Source organism: Balaenoptera physalus (genome assembly GCF_965194825.1).
Source record: "Balaenoptera physalus genome assembly, chromosome: 12".
Lineage (NCBI taxonomy): Eukaryota > Metazoa > Chordata > Mammalia > Artiodactyla > Balaenopteridae > Balaenoptera > Balaenoptera physalus.
The window spans coordinates 25300805-25317701 of NC_138897.1; the positions used below are offsets into that span (position 1 = coordinate 25300805).

Consider the following 16897-nt stretch of genomic DNA (forward strand, 5'->3'; position numbering starts at 1 on the left):
ATATCAGGGTTTCATAAAGTTTAATTCAGTGACTAAAGAGACATGAGAGAATTGTTAAAGAAGAATCTTTCAACACTTTTTTTTTTAATAGATTTATTTATTTTTATTTATCTTTGGCTGCGTTGGGTCTTCGTTGCTGCTTGCGGGCTTTCTTTAGTTGCGGTGAGCGGGGGCTGCTCTTCGTTGTGGTGTGTGCGCTTCTCATTGCGGTGGCTTCTCTTGTTGTGGAGCACGGGCTCTAGGCACGCGGGCTCAGTAGCTGCGGCGCACGGGCTTAGTTGCTCCGCAGCATGTGAGATCTTCCCGGACCAGGGCTTGAATCCGTGTCCCCTGCATTGGCAGCCAGATTCTTAACCACTGCGCCACCAGGGAAGTCCCAACACTTTTTTTTTAATAAGAATAAACCTCTTAAACAACTTTGGTCATATAAAACAGAAGCTGAATATAGACAATGAAGCAAAAATAATAAGTGAGTTATAGTTGCTTTTTAAATATAACGGTGGCTTTTAATTATGACTGTTGTCACATGTCATGTAAGCATTGTTTCCCTAATTTCTAACAATTATCTTAGCAACTAGTTGAGATGAGAGGAATCTAACTTTTATTCTAGGTGGAATCATAAGGAACCAAAATTTATTGCCCCATGATCATCAAAGAATTTTTGAACCTTTTCATAGGACCAACTTTCTCATCTCATTCCAAACGTAAATGCAAAGGCACAAGCCAAAAAGACCCTGGCCAAAGAGTAAGGAGCCAGATCAGAAAAATCAGGAGAAGTATAAACAGTTAACTAAGAGTTTATCATCAACTTGCTAAAAACAAGTACAGTCGACTCCCCCCTTAGCCACGATTTTGCTTTCTGAGATTTCATTTACCTACGGTCAACAGCGGTCCAAAAATATTAAATGGAGAATTCCAGAAACAAACAATTCATAGTTTGAAATTTCACACCATTCTAAGTAGTGTGATGAAATCTCTCGACATCCAGTTCTGTCCTGCCTGGGACATGAATCATCCCTTTGTCCAGCATATCCCGACCATTAGTCACATAGTAGCCATCTGGGTTATCAGATGACTGTTGCAGTATTGCAGTGCTTGTGTTCAAGTAACCCTTATTTTACTTAATGACCCCAAAGCATAAGAGTAGTGGTGCTAGCAATTTGGATATTCTCTTACTGTACATAATTCATGAATTAAACTTTATCATAAGTATGCCTGTATAGGAAAAAACGTAGTATACAGTTGTCCCTCGGTATCTGAGGGGGATTGATTCTAGGCGCCCCCGCATATACCAAAATCCAAGGATGCTCATGTCCCTTATACAAAGTGGTATAGTACAATTGGCCCTCCATATCTTCAGATTCTGAATCTGAGGATTCGCCCAACCACAGATAGAAATTTCCATCCAAGGTTGGTTAAATCCACAGAAGTTAAACCTGACAATATGGAGGTCCAACTGTATATTTATTGGAAAAAAATCCACGATGTGATGTAGGATGGTGAGTGATTGCTGATGGTACACGGTCTCTTTCGGGGATGATAAAAGTGTTTGAAAATTAGATTGTGGTGATGGTTGCACAATTCTGAATGTACAGAAAACCATTGAATTGTACATTTTAAATTGACAAAGTACGTGTGGTGTGTGAATGTTATCTCAGTGAAGCCATTAAAAAAAAAAGTAGTACTTGGAGCACTAGGAAAAAGAAAAAAAGAACTATTTGTTGAACGTAATAGCATATAGATACCAGCTTGGCTGGCAGTATGGCATGAGGGTGAATGTTAGAAAAATAAATTTTATACTTCGGGAAAGTTAATATTTTCAATTAGGGAAAATGTTTCTTAAGTAGTGTCTTGACTTTAGAAACTGCTAAAGTCAATTAGATATGCAATTACAAAAAGATATGTGTATTTTTCAGCCTGGCTTAAGAGCAAAATAATGGAAACAAGCAAAATCTATCAATAGGGGACTGATTAAAGTTTAAATCTATCCAATGCAGTATTCTGCGGACATTTTCTTTTTAACAAATTCAGTCCATATAGGTTTATCTGAAAAGATATCCAGAACACTTAAATCAGTAGAAACAAACAGAAAACCACACTTTATAGTATGTAGGTTATATGTACATGTATGTTTGAAAATATGCTTTTAATTTTTCTGGAATAATTCATAAGAAACTATTAAACAGTGGTTACCTGTAGGGAGTCAGACTGAAGGGAAGGGAAAGTAGAACTTACACTTTTTGCCTTATGCTCTTCTTTATAGGTATAGATCTTTACATTTTTATCAAGTATAGGACTTATTTTCCCCTCCTTCCCTCCCTTCCTCCCTCCCTCCCTCCCTCCCTCCCTTCCTTCCCTTTTTTTTATTCCCTCCCTCAGTCCTTCCTTCTCTTCTTTATTATTTTCAGATAATTTTAGACTTACAAAGAGTTTTCAAGAATTTCCATATATCCTTCACCAGCTTTCCCTTTTGTAAATATCTTACATAACCATAGAACATTTTTCAAAACTATTAACCTTGGTACAATACTGTTAACTAAACACAAATCTCATTTGAATTTTACCAATTTTGACACTAATGCCCTTACTCTTTTCTAGTATCCAATCCAGGATGATCCCACATTGCATTTTGTTGTCACGTCTCCTTAGTCTTTCCTTGGATTTCATGACCTTGACACCTTGGAAGAGTACTAATCAGTTATTTTGTAGGATGTCCCTCAATTTGGGTTTGTCTGGCATTTTCTCATGATTAGATTGATGTTATGCTTTATTGGGAAGGATACTACAGAAGTGATATGTCCTTCTCAGTACATCATTTCAGAGAATACATGGTGTTGGTGTGTATTACTGGTATTGATCACTTCACTGGGATGATGTCTGTCCAGATTCTTCACCGTAAACTTGCTGATTTTCCCTTTGAAATTCCTGTATGTTTTATATAGTAGTTATTTCCACTATATTGGAAATACTTTATTAGATTATTAAATATTTCCACTATATTGGAACAGTATATGGGGGAGATACTTTGAGATGGTGCCGATATCCTGTTTCTTCCTAAACATTTTCCCACAAATTTTAGCATCCATTGATTGATCTGGCTTCAGCATTATTTTACTGATTTATTAGGGATTTTCTGTTTGTCTCATTCCCTCTAAATTTATTATTAGAATTCTTCTGCAAGGAAGAGTTGTCACCTCTCCCTGATGTATTTATCTATGCAGTTGTTTATTTCTATCAGTGTGGACTCCTGGATATGAATTTTCTTCTTATCATCCAGAACTGTTGTTATTTTGTTACTCAGGTTGTTCCAACTTTAGGCGCTGGGAGCTCTTTCAGGTTGTATCCTCTGCCCTTTGAATATGCGTCAACCTTTTTTTTTTTTTTTTTGCGACCTTCAAGATGCTCCAACTCATCTTGTGTTTCCCCTGCTCCAGCCCTAAAATCAACCAGTTCTCCAAGGAGGATCATGAAATTTGAATCAAGATCTTTATATTGATAGTTACTTTCCTAATGTCAAAACCAATGTAAAAAACACAGCCCGATCTTGTGAATAAGGTTGCAAATCTTGTGAACATCCCTAGAAACAACTGCTTTGAACTTAAGTATTAACAGATTCCAAGCCCCACACTGATTAGGTCCCAGGAGGTTTCTTCTTTAGAACAATTGATTTTAAAAATCAAATAAATGAGGCCTCTAACAAGTGAGCAAGCTCCACACCCTATCCCTGCCACTTTTCTTCCTAATTAAAAACCAGGCCTGACTTTAATATAATCAGACTGATTTTCTTGGTTGTGTTATAACGTGGCTTTGGATGCATTTCTGAACTAGGAGTTCCAGAAATGTTCTGAGAATGCTTCTAAGGACAATTTTAGTTGGAGGGATCCCCTCTTGTTTAAAAAAGAAAAATTTCTTCATTCTTAAAAAGCACACCTGAATTGAGGTAAAGAATATTGCCCTTTCTTTATTCCTAAGAGGAAATTTGTCCTGTCCCTTCTTATGGAATATGGTAGAATATTCTTTTTAAGGATTTTTTAAAATTATCATTAAAAATACTTAAATAACTTTTATGTTCCTTCTAAAAGGAAATAGGATGTGTTTGCATTGAAATCTGGCAATGATTAATTAACCTTCTAAGAGAAGTTTAAAGAAACAGAAAACCCATGCATATTAAATTCAGTAGCAATGTGTGATAATTTAAGAAATCATAGTGATTTCTTAAATAACAAAGAAAGTTTGAAGAATCTTAGGAAAAGCTGTTTTTATATTAGCTCTGTAGAGCAGCAGGTAAGAATATTTTCACTACAATGGGAAGGGGGAAAAAAAAGAAACTGTGATCACTGGTTTTTACAAATTTATCACACATTACTACTGAATTTAATATGCATGGGTTTTCTGTATTATTTAAACTTCTCTCAGAAGGTTAATTAATCATTGCCAGACTTCAGTGCAAACACATCCTATACACTACGAAATGTAAAATAGATAGCTAGCGGGAAGCAGCCGCATAGCACAGGGAGATCAGCTCCGTGCTTTGTGTCCACATAGAGGGGTGGGATAGGGAGGGAGGGAGGGAGACGCAAGAGGGAGGAGGTATGGGGATATATGTATACATATAGCTGATTCACTTTGTTGTAAAGCAGAAACTAACACCATTATAAAGCAACTATACTCCAATAAAGATGTTAAAAAAAAATCATTATTTTAATTTTCTTTTTGCTCGAATTTTGATTGTTTTTCTCTCTTTCTCCCTTTCTGCCTGAGTTCATAGTTCCTAATAGGAAGAAAAGAAGTCTACTATTTGGAATTTTCTTTGATATATCCTTGATTTACATGGCAAATAGAAAGCAGCTGTCTATTTAAGCATCTAATTCTTGAAACCATAGTCCCCTCAAGCGTCATCTGGAAATAATGTAGCTTGTAAAACAAAGCTAAGAAGAAAAGGCAACGTTTGTTTTATGTGGGGTGAATGATTCCTGTTGGGGTCCTTTAATTTGGCTATTATGAGGGTTATTAAAAAGCAGTATTACAAAAGAGGTTTAAATGAAAAGAATTTTTTTGAGCTGGTATCTTATTATTACAGTTGATTATAGTCAAAGCTGCAAAATTTTATAAATGGCACTTTATTATAGTTTCTCCAAATAAGACCCCCAAAAACTAGTCATCTTACTCATTGTATGAGTGGAAATTCAACTCTTTCCATAGTGGATTTAATTTCTGAAAACAAATTGTATTTGAGAATTCAGCTTTGCCTATTTTCCTGGAAATTTCATGGCTTTCTGGAAAATTCTTAAGAAATCTTACAAGAGTATATGGGGATTACCTTATAAATGCAAAAATGAACATGAAAGCAGCAGAGTTTATCTAGGCTTCAGGCTTTATTGGAAGACTCAATTAACACCAGATAAAGTTAAGCCTAAATTGTTTCTTAACTTATTTATAAATTACTTGAGTTTCTGAGATGTGAATTTGGAGATCTCAGTTCTGAGAAGCAGTATGCTTTGGGAAACAGAAGACAAGTTAATTTGTGCTTTGACAGTTGTTAGAGGCTATTCCATGATTGGAGTGTATTGGTTTTCTTAATTTGTTAACACAACATAGTATTTGTTTTTGATAGCTGACACATAAGAACTAAGTTTCAGTTCTTAAGTGTACTTGCTACCACAGAAATAAAGTTACTTAGCATGTTTGATTATAAATAGGGCAGGCATGGTTAATTATTTTTATGCATTTGAGTCTTATCTCTCACCTGGTATCTTCTATGATCTCAAATTTGTATTTTGACTGAGGTCATAAGGAGAATATTGTGTTACTCTGAAACATATCTTTTTTTTTTGAACGTACAATGTTAATTGATCAACTTAGCAAATGAATTAATGATTTATCCTTTTTAGGGTCATATTCTAAGCCTAAAAAGTACTGAGCCTTTAATAATCAGTATGAACTCTTTTACAAAGTTATCTCTTATGTATCATACTGGTCAGTGAATTCCAATTAGAGTAACTTTTGTTTCATTATTAGTAGTGCTTTAGCTTATTAACCAATTCCAAGTCCTAAATTCCCCATACCCAATTGTGAATTCTCATATAATTACTAATATCAGCCAGATTAACAGTAATATCAGTTACAAAAGAGTAGTACATGCATTAAAAACAACTCCATATGGTACTTGAAATTCCCTATTCTTTCATCCAGCAAGTAGTGAGCAACTGCCGTCTTTTCGGGCACTTTTCTCTGCCCTTTAAGACATCAGTGGAGATAAAAATCTCTGCCCTCATGAAGCCTACGTTCTAATGAAGAGAGATGTATAATGATTGTATGCATGGGCAAATGAATGAACAAGTGAATGAAATGTAAGAAGTTCGCATGGGAAAATAAAGCAGAATAAAGGGGTTGGGAGCACAGGCCATGGGAAGGTAGCAGTGTAATGGGTGGTTAGTGGAGGGTATGCCTCATTGAGAAGGTGACATTTGAGTAAAACCTAAGGAAGGAGAAGCAATGAGTCATGCGGAGGTCAGTGTGTTCTAGGAAGATGGAACAGGGAGTGCAGAGGGGTTGAGAAAGGAGCCTCCATGAGCCCTGACAGGGTATAGTGGCTGGGAAGGAGATTATCTGGACCTTATTTATAATCATCTTGAACGAATGCATATCGACGGGTGATCCAGAAAAGTTTTGGATAGAGCAACAGCCTGAAAATTAGAAGACCTATTTTTGGGGTTTTGTTTGGTTTTGTTTTGTTTACCTTTAATTTGCTGTGGGCTTGGGCAACTTATTTTGCCATTCTGACCCTTGATTTCCTTGCCTTTAAAGTGTATCTTAAAGTAGATTTTTTGTGTGCGATTTCCTTTTCCAGTGTGATTGGCATTCTCTGGTTATATAGAAAGGGATTTGTATTGCTGCAATGCACAGCAATTATAGGGGACTCCACTCTCATTGTATTCTGTGTGAACCGTGTCACCTGAAACATATCCTAGAATACAGTGTGCATGGTGTACCCTGGAGTTACACAACAGTAGTGGGCCTGGGTGTATGGCGAGACTCAATAGGAAATATAGAATGATGATGCAGACCCTTTCTTTAAGGATTTGAGACAGCCATTTGTAGATATCACAGAGTGATGTACATATTTATAGACGAGATAAATATCAGCTTATGTTTTACAGAATGCTACAAATAAGAGGCTCCTCTGAGAAGACATCATAAAAGTTTTGAGTGGTTTTATTCTGAGTCTTACAGAGTGGAAGGGCCTTTAATTAAGAGTCAGTATATATGATGGTTAGGCATATAAGCTTTGTGAGGAGAATTCTTGGAACATAGACCCAGCTTCATAGTTTATTAGTTTTCTTGAAATTTCCCCATGAAAACAAAGAGAATGCATCAATAAACACAACATTTACAACAAAACTAGGTGACAGGGTAGCCACATGAAACCCAAAATACCAGAGGGTAAGTACAAACTACCAAGAGCTACAAGATCCTTGCAGTATCTGTGTGAGAGCAACTAGAAGGAATGAGACCTCCAAGGGATCTGAGAAGTAGCCAAAAGGGATTCACTGGAAAGTCCACAGGCCAGTTTGAGAAAAGCACCTGAAACTGGTAGGGGTTTTGCATACCCTAACTCAGAGTCGATTGTCAGGGGTCTGCTGTAAGATCTGAAGGGGTTCCAGCATCTGGGCCCTATCGACTCTTAAAACTAAATAGCTGGGGGCTTCCCCAGTGGTGCAGTGGTTAAGAATCCACCTGTCAACAATGCAAGGGACACGGGTTTGATCCCTGGTCTGGGAAGATCCCACATGCCTTAGAGCAACTAAGCCCGTGGGCCACAACTACCGAACTTGCGCTCTAGAGCCCACGAGCCACAACTACTGAAGCCTGTGTGCCTAGAGCCCGTGCTCCGCAACAAGAGAAGCCTGCGCACTGCAATGAAGAGTAGCCCCAGCTCGCCATAACTAGAGAAAGCCCGCACACACCAACAAAGACCCAATGCAGCCAAAAATAAATAAAAAATTAAATCTTTAAAAAAAAAAAAATTAAACTAAATAGCTGAAGCTCTCTCCTAGGACCAAGCCCCACACTGAAGTGAAGCTGCTAGAATTGGAGCCCCCAGAGAAGGTCAGGGACAATAAGCAAAGAAAAAAGAAAGTTTCAGATAAATGTAGGGTTGGAGAAGAGAGCCAGGAAATTCCAGAAAGTGCATGACCATGTTTATGAACACTTCACATAAACAAAGAAAAGGTGGTCTTGAAACTAGTAAGTGCTACCTTGACCTACCCTCCATGAGAAAAAAGTCGGGAAAACTAACTTCATTAAAAATGAGCAAAAGAGGGACTTCCCTGGCAGTCCAGTGTTAAGCCTCCACGCTTCCAATGCAGGGGGCATGGGTTCGATCCCTGGTCAGGGAACTAAGGTCCCACATGCCACACGGCCAAAAAAAAAAAAAAAAGAAAGTGAGCAAAGAGAAAAAGCTCAGTCAAATTCAGTGCAAAGAGAGAAGAAAAAAGAGAATAAGGAGAATAATATGTCTTGTAAATAAAAGCATGATATATACCCATGCTTTTAAAATAGATAAGTGTCCATCAACAGATGAATGGATAAAGAAGATGTGGCACATATATACAATGGAATATTACTCAGCCATAAAAAGAAACGAAATTGAGTTATTTGTAGTGAGGTGGATGGACCTAGAGTCTGTCATACAGAGTGAAGTAAGTCAGAAAGAGAAAAACAAATACCATATGCTAACACATGTATATGGAATCTAAAAAAAAAAAAAAAGGGGGTCATAAAGAACCTAGGGGCAGGATGGGAATAAAGACGCAGACCTACTAGAGAATGGACTTGAGGATACGGGGAGGGGGAAGAGTAAGCTGGGACAAAGTGAGAGAGTGGCATGGACATATATACACTACCAAATGTAAAACCGATAGCTAGTGGGAAGCAGCCGCATAGCACAGGGAGATCAGCTCGGTGCTTTGTGACCACCTAGAGGGATGAGATAGGGAGGGTGGGAGGGAGGGAGACACAAGAGGGAAGAGATATAGGGATATATGTATATGTATAGCTGATTTACTTTGTTATAAAGCAGAAACTAACACACCATTGTAAAGCAATTATACTCCAATAAAGATGTTTAAAAAAATTTTTTTTTAATCATTTGAAGTAACAATGGTTCACAGAATGTAACAAAATTGTCTAGAATTGCATAGCTAACAACTAGTTGTCTGTCTTGATATTAACGTGACTAAAAGAAAACTTTTTTAAAACAAATATATCAGTGCTTGTTCATTACCAAAAATAAAAAAAATAAAATAAAATAGATGAGAACTGTTAAATAACTTTTCAGAACAACTAAAAGAAACTAAGAAAATGATACAGGATATAACAGAACAACAAATCAGAATTACAAAAACTCAAATGGACAAATTTTATTTCTAAATAAAATTAGAAATAAAAAATTATTTGGGACATGTAGACTATCCATAAAGAGAAAGTATTTAGTAAATAAATAGATATAATGCCTTAAGAAAAATAGAAAGTAAAAAGGAAGAAAAGCTTAAAAACAAAAAGAAATGAAAGAAAAAGGATTTGAGAGAAAGTGACTAAATACTATAGGCAGAAATCCTATAGTATTTATAAAATACATATATAAAATAGGAATCCCCCCAAGAGAAAAAAAATACTTCAAGGAAACTTTCCTAAAATTATGAAGGAAAAAGATTTGAAACTACATGTTGAAAGAGCATACACTGTATGCCTTGGAAAATCAACCTAGGACAACAAATGCCAACACATACTCCAGTGAAACTGCAGTTACAAAGCTAGAGAGAAAAAAATTTGAGGGGTACTCAGGCAAAAAGTCCAGGTCACTTTTAAGGGAAGAAAATAAAATTGTCAACAGACTTTTGGGCAGTGTTTTATGCCACAATAAAATGGAATAACATTTTTAAGATACTCAAGGAAAGCAAATGTGAGCCAAGGATTTTATATCCCACCAAACTGACTTGCAAGTATAAGAAACACAATCTTATGAAATCTAGGAACTCTGAGAATATTGTTCCCTTCCTGAGGGCTCTACTAGAGTAGTAGTCAGCAAAGGTTTTATATAAAGAGCCAGACAGTAAATATTTTAGACTTTGTAGGCTACATTGCTATCTTTGTCACCTATCTTTGTGTGGGGTGTTTTGTTTACAACCCTTTAAAAATACAAAAACCATTCTTAGCTCAAAGGCCATATTGGGACAGGCCACAAATCTCATTTGGCCCATGGTTCGTAGTCTGCCAACCCCTGTACTAGAGAAAGAACTTTAGACAACCACAATGACTGGAGAGATACAAACATAAAGACTGGTGATAAGCATTATCTATATTTTTACTTGTAGAACTAGCATGAAACAAGATTCACAAAGGAGAGAGTGTGGTATAGTATGTAAAGGCTGTGTCTCTGGCAATGCAGATACATCACAACTATTAAAATATGGAGAAGGGAAATGGTGAGAACATGTAAAAAGTAAAATAAACTGCTGATTGCCTGATGGTTAACTGGGAGTTAAAGGATATTATTTCAGGTCAGATGCTGGGAGAGAATTGGGAGAAAGAAGAAGAGGTAATTAGCTGATTTGATACTGTTTACAGCAGCAAACCAGTAGAAAATGACAAAAAAATAAGAAGACAGGAATTATATAGTTATTCACAAAGAGGTAACCATTAGAAGAAAAATATAAATTTCCTGAATACCAAAAAAAATACCAAAAAATAAAATATAAAAAGAAAGCAAATAAAATATACCACATATGGAAAGGCTAGTTATATAAAAGACCTAGACATATATATATAAATATAACATAAAATTATATGTGAAAGCATTGAAACCAAACAAATTGATCTTCAGTCTAAAACTCCATTGATAAGAACTGGTTGAATGAATTTTGGTACATTCACACAGTACAGTACTATCCAACTATAAAAATGAATGAAAAGTATTTCTATATGAAGTTCTATAAGTTGCCACATAATCATCCTCAGGGTAGGTTGGTGATATCCATTTGTATCTATTTTTATTTGAAAACAAAAACAATGGAAGGACAAACTATAAAAAAAAATTTTTTTTAATTGTTACCTATAAGGACAGTAAAAGAATAGGATGAAAGTGACTGAGAAGGATAAAGCTAGATTTTGAGTAATTCTTGATTTTAGATTTAACTTAAGAACTACATAAATAGTTCCTAAGAAAAAGTTCCTTCAGTAGAGTTGGATTGAATATTAGTGATTATACATATAACATGATTATAAAACAGTTTAAAAGAACAGTCTCTAAAATTTAAATAAATTGAAATAAATAAACCTAAATATGTATCCAGTAGGTGGTATAACCAAACATCCAAGTGACTCTTTATCCGTAGGAGGCTGTACCTTAAGACACAACTGAAAAAAAAAATTCAACTGTTTTTACTAATCACATTTGTGTAGCAGCCTTGGTATTGTTATTTCATGACATGGGCTTTTAATGTAAGATAAAGCAAATGAGTAATTGTACACTATTCTAATTTTGTTTTCCCCATTGCCTTGGGAACCTGGATTCTTGGCATGGGAGCAGTATATGCAGATATAAAATAGAAGAGATTGAATAAAAACTCTTTGATCTTAGTTTGAATAGGAAGACTCTGTATGGACTCTGGTTTTTATTTTTGAATATCTGTAGCTATGTCTAGTCATTCTACTTCTGTCCTTTGAACTCACAGAAACAGTGACCAGCCCAGTAGCACAGCATTGAACATCGCTAGCAATCAGATTTCCACTGAAAGGAACAAGCAATTTATCCTGCCTTTCATATAGGATGGTAACAAAACAATAGTTATGAGAAAGTTCCTCTTTAGAGAAATGTTATAGCTGATAACTGAAAAGGGAATGACATAAGTAGAATATCACCATTTAATTAACCTTAGTAAATTAGGAGAGCCAAGCAGTGGACATGTATAGCCTCTCACTTACAAAAAGAGAACCGGACATTATGTGCCTCCTGATGTAGAACACACCACCGTTCATGAAGGAGTCTTGTTTTAAAAACAAAAACAAACAAACAAAAAAACTAGTCTGATCAGACCTTTAGATTCATCTACCAATTTACTGGAAATATCTAGAACAGAGAAACATGAAACACCACCACCAAAATCCAGACTGCAAGAAACTATATAGGACAAATAACCTGGTTTATGCAACTAACAAATTGCAGTGGAAAAGGAGAGAGAGAGAAACACCCTTTAATAAAGTCCAGTTGCGCCGTAAAGACTTTATTTGGATCCTCATTCTCACAAAGTGTCTTAAAAATAAGAACAAAAACCATTTTTTTGCCTAATTAGAAAGTTGAGGACTGACTGGATATTTGATAATTTTCACAGATTACCATTAACTTTTTATGTGTGAGAATGGCATTATGGTTACAGTTTTAAAAGAAGAATCTTTATCTTTTGGAGATACTTACCAGTATATTAATAAAGGTATATCTGGGGTTTGCTTCAAAATGACACTGGAGGGGAGGAAGCGAGTGAGTATAAAGAAACAAGATTGGTCCTGAGTTGGTAATTGTCGGAGCTGGGTAAAAGGTAAATGGAGGTTCATTTTACTGTCCTGTCTTCGTGCTGTATATATTTGAAATTTTCCAATTAACAAAGTTAAAGAGGTTGCACAACAGTGTGAGTATACTTAACACTACTGACATGGTAGAAAAATGGTTAGGATGGTAAATTTCATGTGTATTTTACCACAGTTTTTTTTAAGTTAAAGAATATGAGCTTTGGAATCTGAAAAAAAACTACATTTAACCTGCCTGTGACCTTGACCTAAACCCCTCTGATCTTTGGAATAAAGATACAGACATAGAGGATGGACTTGAGGACACAGCGGGTGAAGGGGAAGCTGGGATGAAGTGAGAGAGTAACACTGACATATATAGACTACGAAATGTAAAACGGATGGCTAGTGGGAAGCTGCTGCATAGCACAGGGAGATCCGCTCCATGCTTTGTGATTACCTAGAGGGGTGGGATAGGGAGGGTGGGAGGGAGGCTCAAGAGGGAGGGGATATGGGGATATATGTATACATATAGCTGATTCATTTTGTTGTACAGCAGAAACTAACACAACATTGTAAAGCAATTAAGCTCCAATAAAGATGGGGAAAAAATTTTTTTTAATTAAAAAATAAATTAAAGAATATGAGCTTTGGAATCTGAAAAAACTACATTTAACCTTCATGTGACCTTGACCTAAACCCCTCTGATCTTTGGTTTCCTCATTTATTAAATAAAAACAATAATACCTTGCCCATGGGATTGTTGTACCAATTAAATGAGATAATGCATAGAAAGCACTTAGCGCAATATGTGGCATATAACTTTAACTATATAAATATGTATTATGTAAATATTAGTGGCCATTATTACCACCACTACAGCTTCTACCACCTACAGTAGGAAAATATATCTTTCATTCTCCCATCACTGAAAACTTTAGCTTATTACCGAGGAAGCCTGTTAAAAATTCTCTTTTCAGTGTGCTGTGGTGTAATGGAATAAGCTTACTGTGCAAGTTAGACAGACTTGAGTTAACTTAAGTTTTAGCACTTACTTGATATGCTACTTTGGTTAGTAAATATTTACTTAATGACCTTAGGGGAGTTATTGTAGCTGTCTGAGCTTTGGTTATCTCATCTACAAAATGAGGATGCTGATACCTACTTTTTAAGTTAGATTGAATATTAGTGATTATACATATAATGTTCTTGACTTAATGCATTGATCATAGTGGGTTTTCAGTAAATGATGGATATTACCATCCATGATTGTATTCATTCATATATGATTATCATTGTTCAGGAATGGAAGGTAAGACGGACTTTTCCATATATCCTTCTTGGCCAAAATTTATCTGAACATAAGAATAATCTATTTCTGATTTAATTCTGGCCTTAGATTTAATATGGATTTAATAGAACATACTATTAAATCGTATCTATTTTTCTCAACTTTTGAAATTTCAGTATCTATCTTTTTTTCTCTGGGTTTTGTTTATCAGTAGAGCCTTATCACCTTTCTGTTTAGAGGAATGCATGTTCCGAGGGAGGAGTGCTCTGTTGTTGGTGACTGTGGCGGATTAAAGATAACTGGAACAGTGATGCCCAGTGTTAACTTGCTTTTTTTTCTAGTAACATGTGAAAATCACCAAAAAGGACTTCTTGTTAGATACCAGATGCAATAGAAAAGTGCTCTCTTTTTCCCGCTAGAGATTCAAATACAACAGAGGTGAGGTCTGCATCTAACAGAAATGCTCTAGAACTGATTCCAGAAATATAACGGCGGTGACTACTCAGATCTCTTCCTAACTCTGTACCCTGTGATTCTTTTTGTCTCTATTTATTGCCATCCTCACTGCTTTACTTCTTCTCACTGAGTAACTCAGCATGACATTTCTCTCATTGTAGCATCATCATTATTGCTTACAGAGCACTCACAAGAGATAAAGCAATATAGAAAGCTTCCTGGAACTTGCCTGATGCTGGGAGACCTGGCCATTGTCCTTAAGGAACTTATCAGTCAGTAGCATCACAAAGGGAAGCCACAGAGATTTTTTTTTAATGAATTGATTGTAGAAAATTTATACTCTCAATATGTAAGTAATAATATGCATCTATGTTCTTTCCCAGAAAAAAAAGAAAACATTCAAGTTCTTATTATATAAGTCTGATAAATCATATGTCTGAGCTTCAGTTTCTCCATCCAAGAACAAAGACTCTGGAATCAGACATACGTAGATTTGAATCCTGCTTCTCTCTCTTAGTAGCTGTGTAATAGTAAGGAAATGACAATCTTTTGAGTTTTAATTTCCACTTCTGAAAATAATCATAACACTCCTACTATTAGTTACTTGTTAGTTTTTAAATAGGATTAAATACAGTGAATACAAAAGTAAAACAGCATAAATTCAAGAAGGGCATCATCCATTCAAAACATATGATTTTATTCATGTCATATTTTGCCCCAGGCTTTGAGTATACAGACATGGACCCTACCCCACCTCAGGGAGCTATTAGAGGGAAGAGCCCAATCAATTAGCAAGCAAATGAATGCAAAATTATAAATAGGGTTAAGGAAAATAACTGCAACATAATGCAAGAGAATCATGAGAATCTTAATTTAGATTTTGGGATATGGGGGAGATCGGGTATTTGCCTTCTGAGAAAGTAATATTTGACTGAGACCTGATAGATGAGTAATAGTCAGCCAGAAGAAGAGTGGGAGTAGTGTTTTTAACAGCAAATGTGAAGGCACTGAAGCAGGACAGGTCTCTGTTTATTCAGGAAAATGTAAGCAGACCAGAATGTCTTGGAGTGTGGATGTGAGAGGTAGAGAGGGAGTAGCATTAAATGAGACTGGAGGTACAGGTCAGCGTCAGCCCGTGCCAGGCCTGACGGACTCCTCATTTTAAGGAGTTCGGATGTTATCCATCGTTTGGCATAAAGTCATTAAAGGGTTTTGAACAGTGGAGCAATTGGCCCAATAGGCCTTTGAAAAGAATATTGTGGAGAAGTGATTTAAAGAGGTGAGAGTTAAGACTGAGAGTCCAGTTAAATCAACATGGTGAGAGATGATAATGGCTTGGAACTCAAGAGAAGTCTAGGCTGGAGATGGAAATGCAGAATGAGATATTCAAAGTCATGAGATAGATGAGAGCACAATGAGAGAGAAAGTGGCATGAGAAGGAAAGAGGGATCAGTCCGGAGCCCTGAAGGGCCCCCAACCTTCAGAAGTTGGATAGATGAGGAAATGCATGATGTCAAGTAGGCATGTCTTAAAGAGGAAGAAATGGTGAGCCAACTATGGGTTGAAGATTGAGGATGAGATGAGGATTAAAACATATGCACTGGATTTGGCAAAACACAGATGGTATCTGGACTTGTGAAAATGGGAATTATTTTGAATAGTATAAGCTGACAGGTAGCTAGATTAATCATGAGAAGATTTTTTTATGGGTTAGATTTTTTAAATCGAGGTCTAAGAAAGAAAGAGTACCACATTGTTTATTTTCAGTCTCCTGGTTAACCTTTCTTACCTTAGAATATGTGTCTACCCCTGTTCCTACTTCTTAGCATACCCAACTTTATGAATATTTTGTGTGGACTAATGATAATAGTTAAGCTTGTTTAAAATGCAGGTTAGGCAATATTTAGGAATAAATTAACAACAAATATCTAGGAATTATATTAAGGTAATGTTAAAAAAAATTTTTTTTAATTTATTTATGGCTGCATTGGGTTTTGTGCTGCACTGCTTTCTCTAGTTGCGGCGAGCAGGGGCTTCTCTTCATTGCGGTGCGTGGGCTTCTCATTGTGGTGGCTTCTCTTGCTGCGGAGCACAGGCTCTAGGCATGCAGGCTTCAGTAGTTGCAACACGCAGGCTCAGTAGCTGTGGCACACAGGCCCTAGAGTGCACGGGCTTCAGTAGTTGCGGCACATGAGCTCAGTAGTTGTGGCACACAGGCTCAGTAGTTGTGGCTCACAGGCTCTAGAGCACAGGCTCAGTAGTTGTGGCACACGGGCTTAACTGCTCTGCAGCATGTGGAATCTTCCCAGACCAGGGCTTAGACCTGTGTCCCCTGCATTGGCAGGCGGATTCTTAACCACTGCGCCACAAGGGATGTCCCAGGTAATGTTAAAATATTAATGAAGAGATAAAATAAGACCTAAATCAATGGAGAAATAATGTATCTTTCTAAACTTTAAGCTCTGAAATTCTTAAGATTTCATCCTTAACAAATTAACATGTCAAAGTTAATGTAATTTTTCAATATAAATTGATAAAGTGATAATAAAATTCATTTGGGTGAATAGACACTCTCTCTCTCTCTCT

The 16897-nt window shown here is 36.3% G+C and overlaps 1 protein-coding gene across 5 annotated transcripts in view; it reads left to right on the forward strand.

Moving 5' to 3' along the window:
* Nucleotides 1–16897, forward strand: part of DYM (dymeclin) — a 387454-nt gene that overhangs the window by 265996 nt on the left and 104561 nt on the right. The window lies entirely within an intron of this gene.